This window comes from Tenrec ecaudatus, chromosome 16 (genome assembly GCF_050624435.1).
Source record: "Tenrec ecaudatus isolate mTenEca1 chromosome 16, mTenEca1.hap1, whole genome shotgun sequence".
Classification (NCBI taxonomy): Eukaryota; Metazoa; Chordata; class Mammalia; order Afrosoricida; family Tenrecidae; genus Tenrec; species Tenrec ecaudatus.
The window spans coordinates 66,386,126-66,404,395 of NC_134545.1; the positions used below are offsets into that span (position 1 = coordinate 66,386,126).

An 18,270-nucleotide genomic window follows, 5' to 3' on the forward strand; every position below is an offset into this window, starting at 1 on the left:
GTACGCTGATGATGATAGGTAGTGATTTTCTGCATATTCTCAATGCTAAATTGTCACAGATGAAAGGACAGATATAATGAACTTACATGTAGTTATACAGTTATACAAAAAGGTAGCTTTTAAACATATTTGAAGGTGCATGATTCTCAATGTCATATCAAATACAAGTAATTAGGTATGTACGCAGTAAAATTATTTCCTAATTATACCTTATCAAAACACAAAACCTAGAAATTGCATTTCACCAGATGTTACTATGAATTATTTCTGCACGTTTCCTTCCCACCTGAAACTGATTTCTTTTTTTCTGGCTTTGATAGTCATGTCTAGATCACCATTTGGTAATAATCAAAAAGAAATTACTGCACATGAAGTTAGATCCATGGGGCTTCAAAAAGTTCAGAGAAAAAAATCTGCATTTATCTTTGTTTTTCCACGAACTACTTGTTTCATGCAAAATGTATATGATATCACAAGGGTTTCCTTGGGTTCTAGGACTCCTATCAATTTTATATGTAGAAAACATTATCTAGATATTCAATAATAACAATTGCTCTCTTAATGAATTCTTAGAGTTGTTATTTACTATTTATTTATTTAATTTATCATTGGAATAGGAAGAGAAAAATAAAAGGCATTACCTTTCACTCAGAAAGCATGCAGCATAAGCAAAATTCTGGCTTATTGTGAAGATAGGCTTTGGAACAAGGAGGACAACACAGTAGTTTTCAACATGATCCAAGATATTAATTAAGAGATAAAAGATAACTCTGATATCATAAATCAACAAATAAAGGGGACTTCAATAGTAAAACAGTTTCAAATTTGAGTGGTGTATCTTTTAAACAACTGCCAAGCATGTTAAATATAATCAAAATTTCAAATTATTTTTACTTACTCCTTCTAGAAGATCAAGAAATGTTTTATGCCAAATGACTTCATTATACGTGCTTTGTTTTTCCATATTTTGTTAGACTAATTTGAAGTAATTAAACAATGATCAAAAGAGTATAAGTATTTGAATAAAAAAATCTGTTGTAGGAGGAAAGGTCTATTGAAGAGATGCCAATATTCAGTGTAATTCAACCATCTCTATTTTTAAAAAGCTACTATACATCCATAAAATGAAAAATAATGTATATTTACTTGTGTATTTAAGATCATTCAATACATGAAAGCCAAGGTAGATAACCCTTCAGAAATAGTAACAGGAGTAATGGTTCCCTGAGGGTACAGGAAATGAGGGCCTGCCTTCCCCAAGAAGGTGGGAAATAGGAAGATGACAGCATTGATGACTGTATAACCACACTCACTGGGATCAAACAACAGTATTGCATGTGAATGGATATGTTGGATATGTAAGATATGGCAAAAAATGGGATTACTGAGGGTTCGGGTGGGGGAAGGCGGAGATAAAGGGGAGAATGAGTTCAAGAAGAAAGAAAATGTCTTAAAACCAATTGTGTCCACATGGAAGAAGCACACGAGCCGGTGCGATCACGAGGTGCCAAAGGGATCAGGTATAAGGCATCATGCAAAAAAAAAAATATATATATATATGGGTACATATATGTGTGTGTATGCATATGTATGTGTATATATATGTGTATATATATATATATATATATATATATATATATATATATATATATATATATATACCATGGTGAATGAAGGGGGAAGTGCAGAGTGGAGACCCGAGGCCCAAGTGTCGACCACTGGAGATCCCCTCATAGAGGGGTATAGGAGAGGAGATGGGTCAGTCAGGGTGCAATGTAGTACCAATGAAGAACACAGCTTTCACCCAGATCCTGAATGCTTCCTCCCCCAACTACCATGATCCGAATTCTACCTCGCTGGACTGGATAGGGCAGAGGTTGTACACTGGTGCATATGGGAGCTGGAGGCACAGGGAATCCAGGGTGGACGATACCTTCAGGACCAGGGGTGTGAGGGGCGATGCTGGGAGAGTGGAGGGTGAGTGGGTTGGAAAGGGGGAACTGATTACAAGGATCCACATGTGACCTCCTCCCTGGGAGATGAACGGCAGAGAAGGGGGGGGGGGAGACTCTGGATAGGACAAGATATGACAAAATAACAATCTATAAATTATCAAGGGCTCATGAGGGAGGGGGGAAGCGGGGAGGGAGGGGGAAAAAAGAGAACCTGATGCAAAGGGCTTAAGTGGAGAGCAAATACTTTGAAAATGATTAGGGCAAAGAATGTATGGATGTGCTTTATACAATTGATGTATGTATATGTATGGATTGTGATAAGAGTTGTATGAGCCCCTAATAAAATGTAAAAAAAGAAAAGAAAAAAAACCAATTGTGGTAGCAAATGTACATTACTGCTTAATGTGATTGAACTGTGAAATGTTATGATATCTATAAAAGCTCCTAATAAAAGGATTAAAATAAAAGAAAAACAATGTGATCCTAATGCCAAGTCTACACGTGATGAACTATCCAAAATAAATCTGCTCTTTATTATGGCTTATGTAAAGTTGAGGAATAGCCACTCATGAATACCCAAAGTATTTAAATTTTATTTTAACAAGTGTAGTATAAATAATGAGGAGGTACCACCCACCAAAATGGATTTTTTCAAAGCAATGTATTTAAATTTTTTTTCAGAAAACAACCTTATCACCTTCCATGTATTCTCCATTACACTTAATATTTTTGTCCAAAGTGTGATTCCATTCTTAGAAACATTTTCAAACTCATGTTTGGATGGTTGACAGCACCTTTTCTTCACCTCTTTTATTATCATCAAATCACTGCCCTTTTATATCCCTCTTCATTCACAGAAACAAAAAAGAAATCATCACAGGGAGCAGTTAGGTGAGTAAGGTGCATGGGGCAAGAGAGGCATGCTGTTTTTCCCGACTGGCACACTGAGATGGCTTCATGAGGAAGTGATTGTTGTGGTGGCAAAACCAGTCTCCCATCTGCCACAGATCAGGCCTTTTTTGCTTCACAGTGTTAGGAAATCTTTTCAGAACCTCTAAATAGAATGCTTGATTAACAGTCTGGCCTGGTGGAACAGGTACTATGAGTTGACAGTTTCATTCATTTGGGAAATTGATGGATGTCCAGAATGAGGTTTTCATCAATTGACAAACCCACCCATACACTTGAGATTTTCATTTTTTGAAATGGGAAACCCACCCATACACTTGAGATTTTCCAATATCGCTTTCCTTGTAAGCTGTATTCAACATCACTACAGATTCTGTGACATATTTTCCAAGCAGGAAATAATATTTCACAGCCATATGCTGTCATCCTGAATCTGCCATCACAAAAAATGAGGTTCAGTGAAATTGCTTTTATGAAAAAATTCACAATGACCACAGAGAACCTTCCCAATTGATGCCACTGGGTATACTTAATGAGAGCAAGTTTCTAGCAGGAAAGCTCTGCTCTGCTCTGCCCAGTGCAATTCTGGGTTTGGTTTTTTTGCTACCCCCTCTTATATCTTAAGAATCTTTTCTGAAATCGGTTGACTTGGTTTCATTTATCAAGAAAAAACTATTTGACTCCTGTCTAACCCTTAGTTAACAAATCTATTTTTCCATAGAGTAGTGAAACACATATAAAATTTAGTGTTTAAATCAAGTGGCATTATTTGTAAGTTACTTAGCTCAGAAATGGACATACAGAAATATTAGTTACACATGAATCAGAAAAAAATATAATATCTTAAATCACTTAATAAATACAAACAGTTCAAATATTCAAAGTTAAAAGAACTTCATCTGATTATGGATTTGGAGCTATGAGAGAATTAAAGACAATTTCACATAATAGCTACCTTTAACAAAGTAGAAGTAAGTAAGTAAGTCAAGTATTTAATGTGAGGTAATGGTGAGTCAATATGAACTTATTCTTTGTGATAAAGGAACACATTTTCATACTTTATCAAAGTTTATATCCTATGAAGATGAACTTTTCACAATAAGTGGGAAAGAATATGCAGAGATTTGAAGGGCATTTGAAGGGCATACTAAAACTTGGGACAATGCAGGGCAAGCACATGTCTCATCTACAATAAATGACAATTGAATGGAGAGAGAAAATGGAATAAAAGTATAAAAGTATAAAAGTATAAAAATAAGCATTTTATTGCACACCCACAGTCTTATATTATGTAGTTGTTATGTCCCATGAAATAAAGTCATAATCATCTGCTCCACCTATAAAACACTTTTTGACAATTGAGACACCTACTTGGCCATAAAACTAGAGGTCTCAGATTTGAATTTTCGGCACTATGGTTATGTCAATTAAAATCCCACAGGCAGTATTTCAAATATCTCATTAAAATGGATGACCAGAGATTTTCTATATGGTTATGGTTATAGGTGATCACAAATCATCTAGCACTCAGTACCTGAAGTACTCGCCCATCTGAAATGAGTTGGTTGCAATAAAATAAATTATAGACAGAAAGGTCATGTAATGAAAAGCAAAAAAAGCTACAACATGCAGATAGTTTGAACTGTGTTATCAGTCCCACATAGTAAGTTAATGATATTTACATACTGATACCTTGATATCTCCCCCCCCCCATTTTCCCATTATAAATAATTATCAAATGCAGTTACCTTTATATATATACACATTTTTAAATTTTTGATGAAATGTCTTAGATTTTAAAAATTAACCTTAGTTCATAATACATGCAGGAAAAGTGTTGTTTTGAGAACATTCATTTTTACTGTGAGCAGTGCACCCTGTATCACAGATTGCATATTGTTTTCAAAGACATGTTATGGAGTGTCCGTCTCTGCAGAAAGCTTGCATAGAAAGTTCTAATCACACAGTAGAAAGTCTCAAGTGTTAAAGAAGTTTTTGTGATTTCTCTGCTGTTAGCAGACCAGAATATAAAAATAGGAAGCAGCAGCTTAACTTTAGACATCCACTATCCTCTATAATATGCTAACTACTACTCTATACAAATTACTTTACCTTTTCTTGGTAGCATTATTACTCAATAACCACCAAAGAGAGCAAAATCTCTTTCTACCCATATGCTGGAACTAATGATTTTATGACAAACAACTTAAACTTGAATGTGCTGAATCGGTTAAAAATTGGAGCACAGTATTCCAAGTTTACCTGATAATCTTGTAAACATTTGCTGTATAATGTATCAAGCTCATTGCCATTGTATCACTTAATAAGACAATCAATGGAAGCATATCTCAGATGTTCAAAATCCTATAAGGTTTTTGGTATAGTCTAGTGAAATTATTTTCTATGCTTTAACAAATACATTCACTTTGCAATTATGTAAATAGTACTTGGATATCATACTGGAGAGGAAATAAAAATGTCTTACTAAAAATAAAAATACTTATTCATTTTAAAAATTGCTAAATATTAATATTTGTTCCCTAACCTGAACAGAATTTTCAGATGATTTACTCACATTCTGGAGGTTTCTTTCTGTTTTTTATAGTGATATACAATACACACAAATTGAGAATTTTATTATACTGTGAACGTAAGCAATAAAAGGGTTGCATTTCAAATTACTTCCTACTAAGTGTTGATGTTTATGGTAAAAATCTGCACTTGATATGAGTTTTTGATAATGGCTTTAGCTATAGTTTTAACCTGGATTCTTTTGAGAAGCAAACCTAGTGGAGGAAGGGGATATATAAGTCTATCTGTCTGTCTATCTATCTATCTATCTATCTATCTATCTATCTATCTATCTATCTATCATCTATCTATCTATCTATCTATCTATCTATCATCTAGCTATGCCATTAGCCTCCTCTTTCTTCCCCAGATCTGTGTGTAAGCTTGAACTCTCAACCCGACAACTTCTTTAGACTAACATAGTTTCAAAGGCTAACAAACCCAAGATTGGCAAGTCAGAAGGCAAGTTGCTGATGATTCAAGGTCTGTAGGAAAGATGGAAGGGAAGGGATGTGCAGGCCAGTGATTCAAGTTCAAAGGAGAGTTCACCTGGGGATGAATAAGATGTAGTATCCGGATCCAGCAAAAAGCATTTTCAAGATGCCCCAACCTCTGGGAAACACATTTTTTCTTGATTTGCTGCTCAGAGCAGATATAATCTTTTTATGAGATCTCTTCATATGGATGAGAATATCGTAATTGCCAGACTATTGCTAATCTACAATCATGTTTCACCCAAATTCACATACAATTTTTTACCATCAAAGCAATGAAGGTCTTAATTACTATTAGTGAAGAGACATTTCTTGATTGAAATTTGTGGTAGGTGACTTAAGGTAGTCTAATTAAAAAATGCCCTTTGAACTTAAATTCTGAATTTAATTTTTAGCTCTCTAATTTTTTGCTTAATTTATGAGTTTTTAAATTAATATATTCTTTTAGTTGCCATATGTATTCACGTTTGCATAGAACAAAATTGAAGAATTTATGGTGAATGAGGTATATTGCATGTGTGTATAGAGATATTTTCCTTAAATATATATCTCATATAACATATAGAACAAGCTTTTATACTTACCTGGCAGGGGAGACGCCATGATCATGAAGGTGGTTTTCCCAGGGTGAGGCTTATCCATTGCACTCCAGATGTGCTGACCCCTGAGATTTTCCCAAATGTGGGAAACTCGACTGCAGAATTTGTGGTAGTGGGGGACTGCGTTCGCACTCTCCCCTTAAAAAAAAAAAAGTGTTTTCTACATACAGATTGTTTTTGCAGAGTTCTGTGAATGTTCTTAAAATCCAGAATATATTATTTTAATGTAATCAGAAAGATTATTTTATACAAATTATAAATATTAAGAAGAGGAAATAGAGAACATAACTTTCTTCATTTTATTAAGAAAGAGATAGATAAGAAGAAAAAAACTAATAGCAAGCATTAACTAATGCCATCAATTTCAAGGTAAACTCTCTTTGAATACTGTAATCATTCGTCTTTCCCCATGATTCTTTTCTCCGGAATCAACGAAATCTTAAATGAGAAAAGTGTGAAAGATATAACATTAATTTTCTGAAAATTTATTCTAGTTCTTAAGACAAATATATATGGCAAGTTAACATTTTGTGAAATAAAATAAACTTCAAATCTGTGTTTGCTAAACTAAAGACATGCAAATAAAATAAATTATTAGATGATGACAAAATTAAATACATAATCTAATTACATATTTATTAGTTCAAGGTCATATATTTTAACTATTGTAGTTAGTAATTTTGAAATAAAAATAAACTTCTGTCTTTAGGGAATTTATTTTAAAATATATTACTTCTAAATTTTATTTAATATGTGAAATGCATAGTACTTGAAAGTAACTTATTTTTAATTCCACTGCCGGTGGTTTTGAACTCCACATTGTGGGCAGGTTCTTGCCCAATGCATAACCACTACACCACCAGGGTTATGAGGCAGCATTGACTCACCAGCGATGAGAGATTTTTTGTTTTGTATTTTATGATTTTAATTAGTCGTGTGTTTGGTAGGAGGTGATATTTTTCAAACATAGATTAAATATTTTAAAATTCATATCAAAGGCATAGGAAGATATTTTAAAAGCGTTTTAGGGTAGTCAAAACTAATTTGATCTCAACCGAATTTCAAAATTGAGAAAACGTTAATTTTGCCGGGTATCTCTGTTTATCCCATACTACTAAAGTGAAGTATATTAGTAGTATTTTCAGATTAAATAGTTTTAGCTAGCCACCTTAAATCAACTCTGAATCATAATAGATCAGAATGAAACTGTACCTTGTCATGCCAGATTACAATGGCTGCTCACCTGAGAAATGAGCCGGACTTGAGAAAATCCACCATCTTCCACTATCAGCCTTCTGGGAAAAGTTTCCCAAGCCAATACCAGCACCTGAGTTTGCCCACCGGACTGGAAAAACCTGGGCTGGCTTCTGTTATGCCGCTTTCAAGCTAATTGCTCATCTATTTACCTGTTTAGTGACAAGTTTGATTCTTTAGCCCCCCCCCCCGCCCCGCACACACACACATGGAATTCTGCATTCTTGTTTGTATTGGGAATTGTTTATCTTGGTGTGGGATGTGTCGCTGCTACTTCACTTCAGTCTCTGGATGCAAATCTTCAATGCTCAGGCTGAGGGAGAATATTGAAGATGGAAGTAAAACAGTAAAAGGCAAGTTAGGGGCACTAGGTGGAGTATAGGAACATAACGTATTCCTCCAAAACTGTCCACTGCAGCTAAGAAAGCACCCAGGGATTTTCCTTCTGCCCAGGTGAATGAGATCCTTTCCCCCATAGATTACCCAGGGTTACACAGCACAGCCAGATACATTGTGATTGCTCCTTGCTCCCTCCCATTCGTCAGAGTCCTTGGAGCGTCAGCTATGTTAGTGCCATGGTGTTATGGGTCACCTGTGTCCGTTTGGGTAGCCCTCCCCCGCCACCTCATTACATCATGAAAGAGAGCGCCAGAAAGTGACCCCGTTACTTTCATCGGAAACCATGGTGCCACAACTGGATGCAGTGCTGTACCCCCGTCCTCGTGGCGTCCAGCCCTCCTTCTCTCCCTCCCCCCAATGATGCCTCTCAGATTGGTGTTTGGTCAGTTCTCCAGGCTCTCAATAAATAATTAATATAATTGCGTCTCTTTCCCTTGAACTGTAGTAGTGCGCCTTTCTCCCTTCATACACATTGAAACAAAACAAAAAACAAGCAAACAGATTAAAAACAAACAAACAAACACTATCTCTTTGCAGATGGTTTGTACAATTCACCATGTCCATGGAACAATGAACAAAACGATGCCGGTGCTCGAAGTTGGCCCTTCCGTGCTGGGACTAAGTAGACACAGGTCCCGTGGTCCAACATTTTGAAGACGGTACTTTCTGAACATTTGGACGGGGCCGCTCTATCTGTTCCTCCATGCACTGAAATATATGTGACAGGTTTTCTGATGAAACCATCAAACCAATGGTTATTTTAGATTAATTAAATGTAGCATAGTTGGGGGTGGGATCTCAAAAAGGACACTACCACCCCAAAAACTCAAATCTCAAAGAATAGCAAGAACCCTTCCATTTTTTCCCTTCTTTTCTTGAACCTGGAGTCTCTGGGTTTCAATGTTTTGAGAACTACGAGGGCAATGAATGTACAAATGTGCTTGACACAATGGATGTATGCGTGGATTGTGATAAGAGTTGTATGAGCCCCCAATAAAATGGTTAAAAAAAAACTCCATTACTAACTGAAACACCACTTCTTCCAATGAAAATTAACACATAAAGACCAGTAGTCTCCGTATTAGTGAGCTGAAATGAACCATTTTGAATGCTACAATTCTACAGTTTATAAATCCAGGAATGACAAAACCAAGATTATTTATGTCCAGTTCAGCATCAAAAAGAACATATTAAGGTCTATCTGGAAATGCTGTTTTCTCTGATAATATTTACATACGTACAAGAAAGACCAGTTAAAACAAATGTTATTCAAATGTATGCATCAACCACTAAAGTCAATGATGAGCAAAATGAGAAATTCTACAAACTTCTTTTGTCTGAAATTGATCAAGCATACTCTTAGGATGCATTAATAATCAGGGTGATTGGAATGCAAAAATTGGAAACCACTCAATGGCTACGGGTTATTGGTGGTCACATGAGACTCCCATGCCCTTACTTGTCCCTGCATAGTCACCTAAAAAGAATCGAGAGGAACCATGAACTTTTACCTTCCATGGAAGGTTTCAACATTGAATGTACCTTAAAAAATATATTGTATGACTTCTTCCAGCCCAATAGTTCTGAGACTACTTTGCCTAAGCCACGTATAAACTGCTCCCAGACATCTCAGAGCTCATAATCACACTCCATCTTGTAGACCCTTTTTTTGTAGGTCTGCCCTCTCCCTTAAGATTTTATCTCGGAAAGAAAACTAACCTTTCACATATATACAATACAAGGGAAATGCATTATTTATGAGTTTGGAGCTCCCAGCTATCATCAAATGCAATGCCTTTTTTGATATATTAAGGTTTAAAAAATTCTTTGATTTTATATCTCCAATAGACCCATCGACTGGCTTTGGAATGCATGCTTAGCTCTCTAAGACCATGGGACAAAGCAATATATCATTCACAGGAAAGACTCTCTGGTGGCACTCTGTCCCAATGCATCACTAGTACAATAGTGCTGGGAAATATACTACCTAGTCTCATCTGTCAATGGAGCACTGGGGAGAGGAGAGAAGTCACTTCAATTATTTATTAGTGCAATGTGTCATCACCATGTCACTGGTTGATGTTCAGGAATATGACCCGAGATATGAGATGTTGTGCTTTTATATTCATAAGTGATATCCTTGAATCCAAGGTGAATAAACCTAGGATCATTGCAAGGCTTGTCAAGGAAAAAGTGTGATAATTGCAATGGGGATGCACATGTTGTCAAAGATCTCAATTAACAAATAGAAAAATTAATACCTGTTACAAAGCTGTTATCTCCAAACTCTAATTATAAATTATAATTAATATTACACCCTTCAGGGCACATATTGGTTTAAATCATGGTACTTGCTTTAAGAAACATTATTTTTCAGACAACACATTTTTTTCTAAGTAAGAAATGTACTATTTGTTCACTTCCTATGTCTACCAGTTTATGATGACAAAAATATGAAACTTCAATAACTGAGTGAGCATTCAACTTAGATATCTGCTTTTTAATGATAAGTACTATTTTGGTTAAGTATATTAATTAAAAATATTAATTTAATATGCTATTATTTCTTATGTTTAATACTTATCTTGTACTATTGTATGTATTATATGATCTTATTAGGAAAGAGACATAAACCAATGTAAAGTGAGAAGTCAACAGTAGCTTCCGGCATCCAGAGAACACCCAGAGGAAGCCTATCACTCATGCCTCTTGGTGTTCTCTTGTTGAACACAACATTACACAATATCAGTAATCTACAAATTCTGCAAGCATGATGGATCAAGACAAAAGACATAGCCTTCATATCAATTTAAACATAGACAAATATAAATGCCATTCAAACTACGAAAGATCACACATATTCATTCCTCTCTTGGCTAAAGTGAATGATGGCTACATCGCAACCTTTGCAACTGTAGTTTTGCTCTAGGCTTTCTGCTCCTAACACCCAAGGGAAAACTGGTGGCATAGTCCTTCTATAGGAGTCACTTGTTGGGTTGCTAACTGAAAATTGAGTTGTTCGAAACCATAAGGCACTGGTGGGAGAAAGATGAGACTTTCTGTTCTCATAAAGAGCGATCATCTTGGAAACCACCAGAGAAAGGTTTTTGTTTGCTGCTAGATGCCACTGAGTTGGTTCCTACCAATAGGAAGCCTGTGCACGATAGAATGGAGCACAGTTCGGCCCTGCCCATCTTCACACCTGTTACTATGCCTGAGTCCATTCTGGCAGCCACTGTGCCGATCCACCTTGTCAAGGACCTTCCTCTTTTTCGTTGTCCCTCCACTGTATCAAACATGATGTTCTTCGCCAGGGGCCGGCCTCTCCTGACAATATGTCCAAAATAAGGGAGACGAAGTCTTGCCATCCTTGCTTCTAAGCAGAGCTCTGGTTGAACAAGTTCTACCTTGTCCTATCGGGTCAGTATGATTGGCAGAGTTTGTTTGCTTTTTGGTTTGTTTTTAATATGCAAGGTTTATTAAGGTAACCAAATAAAACATAGGATTCCTTTACTTCCTGAAAGCACCCATTTGAAGAAAATCCTTACTTTTTCATTGTTAAATCTTCACCAAACCACCTAACAAAAGCCAAAATCTTGACATTTTTTTCTTTCCTAGCTGTCTCTTACTACAGTGTAAGTCTCCTACAGTGTAAGTGTGTTATAAATAAGAAACTGAACTTGTCTGATTACAGATGTGTTCCTGGTGGTGCCTGATCCAAACAGATCCTAATGCTCCACAGTCAAAAGGAGTCACTCATCCTGAAGCGGATTGCTTAAACCATACTATACTGTCCGTGCGATTAAATGATTCCTTACTGCTGAACGAGCTGGTGGAAATCAGGCAGCAGATCAATGTAAATTCACATTCTGACAGCAGAATGTCATTATGCCCGCTCTTGATTTGAAAAGGTGTGTGTATTGGAGGGGTGGGGGTTAAATAAAAGCTTTGTGCTTTTGTTTTTCTCTGTTGGTGATGTAGGAGAGGTAGAAGAGAAAACATTTACTTGCTGGTACTCTGATTCAAAGGGGCAGCGGGGGAGAGTTCTTTAGCTTTACTTTGTGATTTTGTTTCCATAGCCACATTCTGAGTTTAGATTCTTGACATTTCTCACTTAAATGCAAATATTGCCTTTAGGGTTTACTATTTCAGGCATTCCTGCATGTGACCACTATAGAAAACTTGCAACAATTCAGTAAACACCACGTCATCTCTCTGTTCAAAACCTTCAAAATGGCTCAAATACATGGATTTAGAGGTGAAGCTATCAGGCTCTTTAAATTTCGTTATGACAAAGTTTCCATTCTCATTATGCATCCTATGATATGGTTTAATCAATACATGATTTTCACTGTTTCCAAAATTTTCCTAATGCTTTCTTTTCTTTTCACTTCATCTTTCTCTACTTGTGAATATTTTCTTTATATTTACAAAGCTAGGTTGAAATCACATTAATAATGCAGGTTTTCCTGAATCTCCTAGTTAAATACATAAACTGGCTTCTCAGCAATTACATCTCTGAGAAAATACATGGACCGTCTATTTGTGACAATACTTTAACACATTGTGTTTGTTTCTTACCCTTTGTTTGTTTGCTTTTTAAACTTCCCTTTTTAATCATTTTATTACGGGCTCATACAACTCATCACAATCTATGCCTACATCAATTGTGTACAGCACATTTGTACATTCATTGCCCTCATTATTCTCAAAACATTTGCTCTCCACTTAAGCTTCTGGCATCAGCTCCTCATTTTTCCCCCTCCCTCCCTGCTCCCTCATGAACCCTTGGTAATTTATAAATTATTATTTTGTGATATCTTGCCCTGTCCGACATCTCCCTTCACCTTCTTTTCGGTCTTACCCTTGGTTTTAAGCTGGTCAGTGCCACAGAAAGCACCCCACTCATCTGAGTAGCACCACCTCTGCAGTCTAGAGTGCAACTGTGTACAGAGTAAGCATACTGCCAGGGACTATGGCAACTCTATACGACAGGGAGCCCTCCCAGGTGTTTCTAAAGCGGTAAATCTTGATGAGAGCACGTGGTGGTTTTGAACTACTGACCCACTCAAGCCAGTCACTGTACCACCAAATTCCTTTGCACCTGTAGCAAGTAGCCACTCAGCAAATACATATTTATTAAAAATGATGATGATTTATCATCAGCTATTAGAGCGTATCATTGAATGTATATGAGGTAGTTAGTTTATTGTGCCAACCTGGCTGATAAACACATGTGTGGTTAATTGAAGGGCAGAAGGATAAAGGGCTCGGTGAGCTTCGCCTTTCAAGTTCTCGGGTCTCTTTCTTTGTGATGGTCGGACCAGGGTGCAGCTGCCTTACCAGTTCCCTGCTTTAGTTGGCAAGGCTCACTTCCTGCAAGACATCCCTGAGGAGAAGCCATGGACCTACCCTGATGCAGCCGTGGGTGCTGGAGCAGCTGTGTGGAGACCCTTGCCAGCACTGAGAGGCTTACACATTCACTGACCCAGCTTTCCTCCTGCCGAGTGAGAAGAAGGAGGATTTTATGGATTGATGTTGGACATATGGGTTAATGGGTTAATGTTTGACTTGTGGGGTTGGGCAGCACTGGGTTGGGATGTTTTCTTGGTGTGCACTTAACCTTTATATAAACTCTTTTATACATGATTTTCTGTGGATTTATTTCTCTAAAGTACCCAGACTAACACAGTATATTTAGGTAAAATATGGTCATTTAAAATGCTTTCAAAGATATTATTTCAAATATTATTGTACATTTATAAATTCTACCTGGGTTACATACATTCATAGTACCACCACATTGTGAGTAAGGCATGTGGAAGCCTTAAATACTGATAAATAATCGTTCCTCTCCTCTGCTTGCTCATACATTTGAATGGCTATGTGAGTTATACATATACATGTATATACTTGTATATTTGTGGGTACGTGTATGTCTTAGCTATCCACAATTTAACCTCAATTTGACTGTTCACTTAGCAATTGAGTATGAGTGTGGCATATACTGTTGTAGCCAAATGAGATAAACTGGATTTGTTAGTCTGGGTACTTTAGAGAAACAAATCCACGGAAACTCATGTATAAGGAAGAGTATTATATAAAGCTTAAGTGCACATCAAGAAAATATTCCAAGTGCAGCCCAAGCTCACAAGTCCAACAATTCATATGTCTGACACCAATCCACAAAGTCCTTCATCTCACAAAACACACCCTATGACACCGACTGCAGAAGGAAAGCTGAATCAGTGAACGTGTAAGCATCTCAGTGTTGGCAGGGGTCTCTACAAGGCTCCTCCAGCATTCAGGACAGCATCGGGGTAGGTCCATGCGGCTTCTCCTTGGGGATGTCTTGCCAGAAGTGAGCCTTGGCAGATGAAGCAGGCAACTGACTAAGGCAGCTGCACCCTGTTCCAACCTCCAGAAAGCAAGAGACCCAAGAACTCGAAAAGCGAGGCTCACCAAGGTATTTATCCCTCTGCCCTTCAATTAACCCCACATGTGTTTATCAGCCAGGTTGGCACAATAAACTTGAACTAATGCACTGGATTATAAAAATTTTAGTGTTTCAGAATACTAAGATTTTTACTTTGCATCCAGTTTTACAAATAGTAGTCTAGATCTTCTAAAACAAAGAAAATAAGTCAATGAACTGTTATTTCAATCATCAATGTGAAATTCTTAGGATCACAACAAAAATTGACTTTCACCATTTCTATTGAAAATTTAGTTCTTCAATGTAGATGCTTGTTCCATAATAAATGCTATAATTGTAAATGAGCAAATAAAAATGTGTCCTCAATATTGTAATGCTCAAAAACATAGTAGGACAAATTATTATATTTTATTTTTAGAAGATAAGATGTGATAATGGAAGACTCTTCATTCTATACTTGGTCTTATAAATTCTTCAATGATTTGAACACAATTAAGGTGCCCCAAATATCTAGTGGCATACAGATTTAAAATAATGAGCAGAATTATTTGAATTATTGTATAGTGAGCATTACTGAGTGTCATTAGAAATGAAAATGGACAGTATTGTTTGCATTTTGTGATATTAAAATAAAGGGTAGTTCAAGGGAAATTTAGTTACATTGGTAAAGTAAATTGTATAATTTAAAATTGAGAAATATGTATTGTATTTATCTTCCATGATGAAATTATACATTTCTCTATGAGTAAAATCTCTCTTTCCTAAATCTACAGATGTATTTATCACATAAGAATAGAATTGTTGCCCTTCTCCATGAAGGTTTACATTTGCCTCATCAGGATAAACCTGCACTTGTTTCTTCAGTGACTTAATGCATCAGGTTTATCCACATTGCTTAAGAAGAAAGCTTGGAAACATCATAGACTCTGATCCTTTGTTTCATGAAGGATTCAAGCATGTCATTGTTGTGTCAGTGTAGTCTGTGGCCAATGGAAATTGACCTCTGACACTCAGTGATAATTCGAGAGTATTCCTCTCATTTGTTAGGGGGCCTACTGGTGCTGTAGGTTAAGCATTGGACTGATAATGGTGAAGTTGGTGGCTCAAACCTACTAAATGCTCTGTGGGAGAAAGATGAGGCTGTCCATTGCAATTGGAAACTCTCCAGATCAATTCTACTGTATCCTGTAGAGGAGCAATATGAGTCAGAATCAACATTAGGGCAATGGGGTTGTTATGCTTTGGTTCTGTCATTTACTTGTTTCTCTCTAATGTTTCTGCATCAGTGAACTGTGTATGTCACTATTTGGCATTATTTGGTTTGCTGTATTTTAAATTTTTTTCTTAAATTATGAAAATACCTAATAGAGATCTGTGCATGTCTATAAATTAACTTCTGAATCTTGATGAACTTGATTTATCCAATGAAAAGGTACAATACATTATTGCACATTATTAGTAAACATACATATTTCATATTTTTGTTGTGTTGGTAGTGTATTCAGATTTTCCTTTTGAAATCTCCTTTTATGGTGCTAGTCTACAATAATCTTCATGTTTCCTAAAGTATAGAATCTGAGTGTGCAGTTCCAGGATTGAGCTTGTTGCTGAAGCATATATTTCCTAATGTTTATTAGAAGAACAATTTATTACTCAACCAATGCTTAAACATGTCAGAACTGCCCCTAGTGCCGAGAGGAGCCAAACACGTATAGAATACATGAAAAGTAGGGGGAGGGGGAATCCACCTCTTTCAGACAACAATTTCCTGTGTTATATTTTATAAGATCAAGTGAATGGGTAACTCATGTCATAAAAATGCCATATGCATTTTGCTTTAAAATGTTCTTTTACTTATCTTCATAAAAACCTGACATATTGGTATATTGGCATAGGAATGATTTCCGCATTTAAATAAACCAATCTTTAAATAACCTAATATTGAAGTATTGATTTACAATTTATTCATTAGAAAGTATGACTTTTTAAGCCAGTAAATGTGATAAACCACTCTATAGGCATTCCATTGGTTGTAGATACATATCTTTTTGTTGTTGTTAAGTCATTTTAATGGGGGCTCTTACAGCTCTTATAACATTCCATACATCAGTTGTATCAAGCATGTTTGCACATATGTTGCCATCATTGTTTCCAAAACATTTTCTACTTGAGCCCTTGGTATAAGCTCCTCTTTTTCCCCTTCCTCCTGCACCCTCCTTCCCTTACGTATCCTCAATCAATTATATATTGTTATTGTTATGTTGTAGCGTACACTGTCTATTATCTCCCTTCACCCACATTTCTGTTATTCATCCCCTTCAGGGAGTGGGAAGGGCCATCTCTCCAATATTGTGATAGGTCCCCCCTTTCTCACCCTTCCCCCTCCCTGACCATCCCCTACACTCATGATATTGCTACCCCCATTACTGTTCCTGAAGCATCTATCTTTCCTGAATTCTTTGTGTTGAGAGTTCTTATTTGAACCAATGTGTGTTCTGTCTAGCCAGCTTTGCAAGTTACAATTGGGTCATTGTAGTGTGTGTGTGTGGGGGGCGGGGATTGGAACAGTTTTCAGGAACTAAAGGAATGATGTGTGATTCGTCTATGCTACACAGCACCTTTGTTGAAGCCTCCCTTCCTTATACCACTTCTGTGGGAGGATATTTAATTATCTACAGAGGGACTTTGAGTCTCCACTCCAACCCCCACTTTCACATCAATATAGTTGTTATTTTGGATCGTTTGATATCTGATGACTGATCCCATCAACATTTTATGATCACACAGGCTGGTGTGCTCCTTCTATGTGGGCTTACTTGCTTCTCTGCTAGATGGACACTTGTTTGACTTCAAGCCTTTAAGACCCCAAATGCTATATCTTTTGATAGCTGGGTACCATTGCTCTCTTCACCACATTTGCTTAGGCACCCATTTTGTCTTCATTGATCATGTCAGGAAGGTGAGTATCAAAGAGTGCCAGGTTATGGGAACAAAGTGTTCTTGTGTTAAGGGAGGCTTGAGTATAGGCCCAAAGTCTGTCTGCTATCATAATACTTATCATATAAATATATGTACGTTGGCTTCTTTCCCTTTCATTATAAATTAATATATTTACATATATACATGCCTACAGTGGTGCCTCTATAAATAGCTTTTGCCTCCTGTTTCCTTCCTCTATTTCCTTTCACCTTCCCCCATCCCACTATCATATGCACCCCCCATTCAGCTGTCAGTACTTCCTCTCAGATACATTGCTCTTGATCTAGCCCCTCCGGGCATGATACACCCTCCTCACCATCAATTTTAGATCTCTTTTTGTTCCCGTATCTGAGTTTGTTGGCTTCCCACTCCCCCTCCTATCCCCCTCCTCTCCCTGTCCCCCCTGAACCTCTGGTCCCATAGTTTCTCCTCAGGATTGTTCAAGAAAAGCAAAAACAAACAACCAAATAAGACATAATCAATAAAAGAAACAAAACAGAACAAGAGGAAAACACAAGTCTGTCTGGCGATCTTTGTGTTTTCTATCAAATCTGATGAGATGTGAAGCCCTGTCCCCCCAAGTCAGAAGCCTATTTTCAGGATTCCTTGAGGACTTGGTTATTTGGCTCCCCATACTGCCCAGTTACACTCCCTTCGTGTTTCACTCCACTATG

General features: G+C 36.9%; 1 non-coding gene across 1 annotated transcript; it reads left to right on the forward strand.

Moving 5' to 3' along the window:
* The first annotated feature begins 6,505 nt into the window (after positions 1-6,505).
* Positions 6,506-6,669, forward strand: LOC142430090 (U1 spliceosomal RNA). Its single transcript, XR_012780564.1, has one exon. It is a non-coding gene; the product is annotated as a U1 spliceosomal RNA (small nuclear RNA).
* Positions 6,670-18,270: the final 11,601 nt, after the last annotated feature.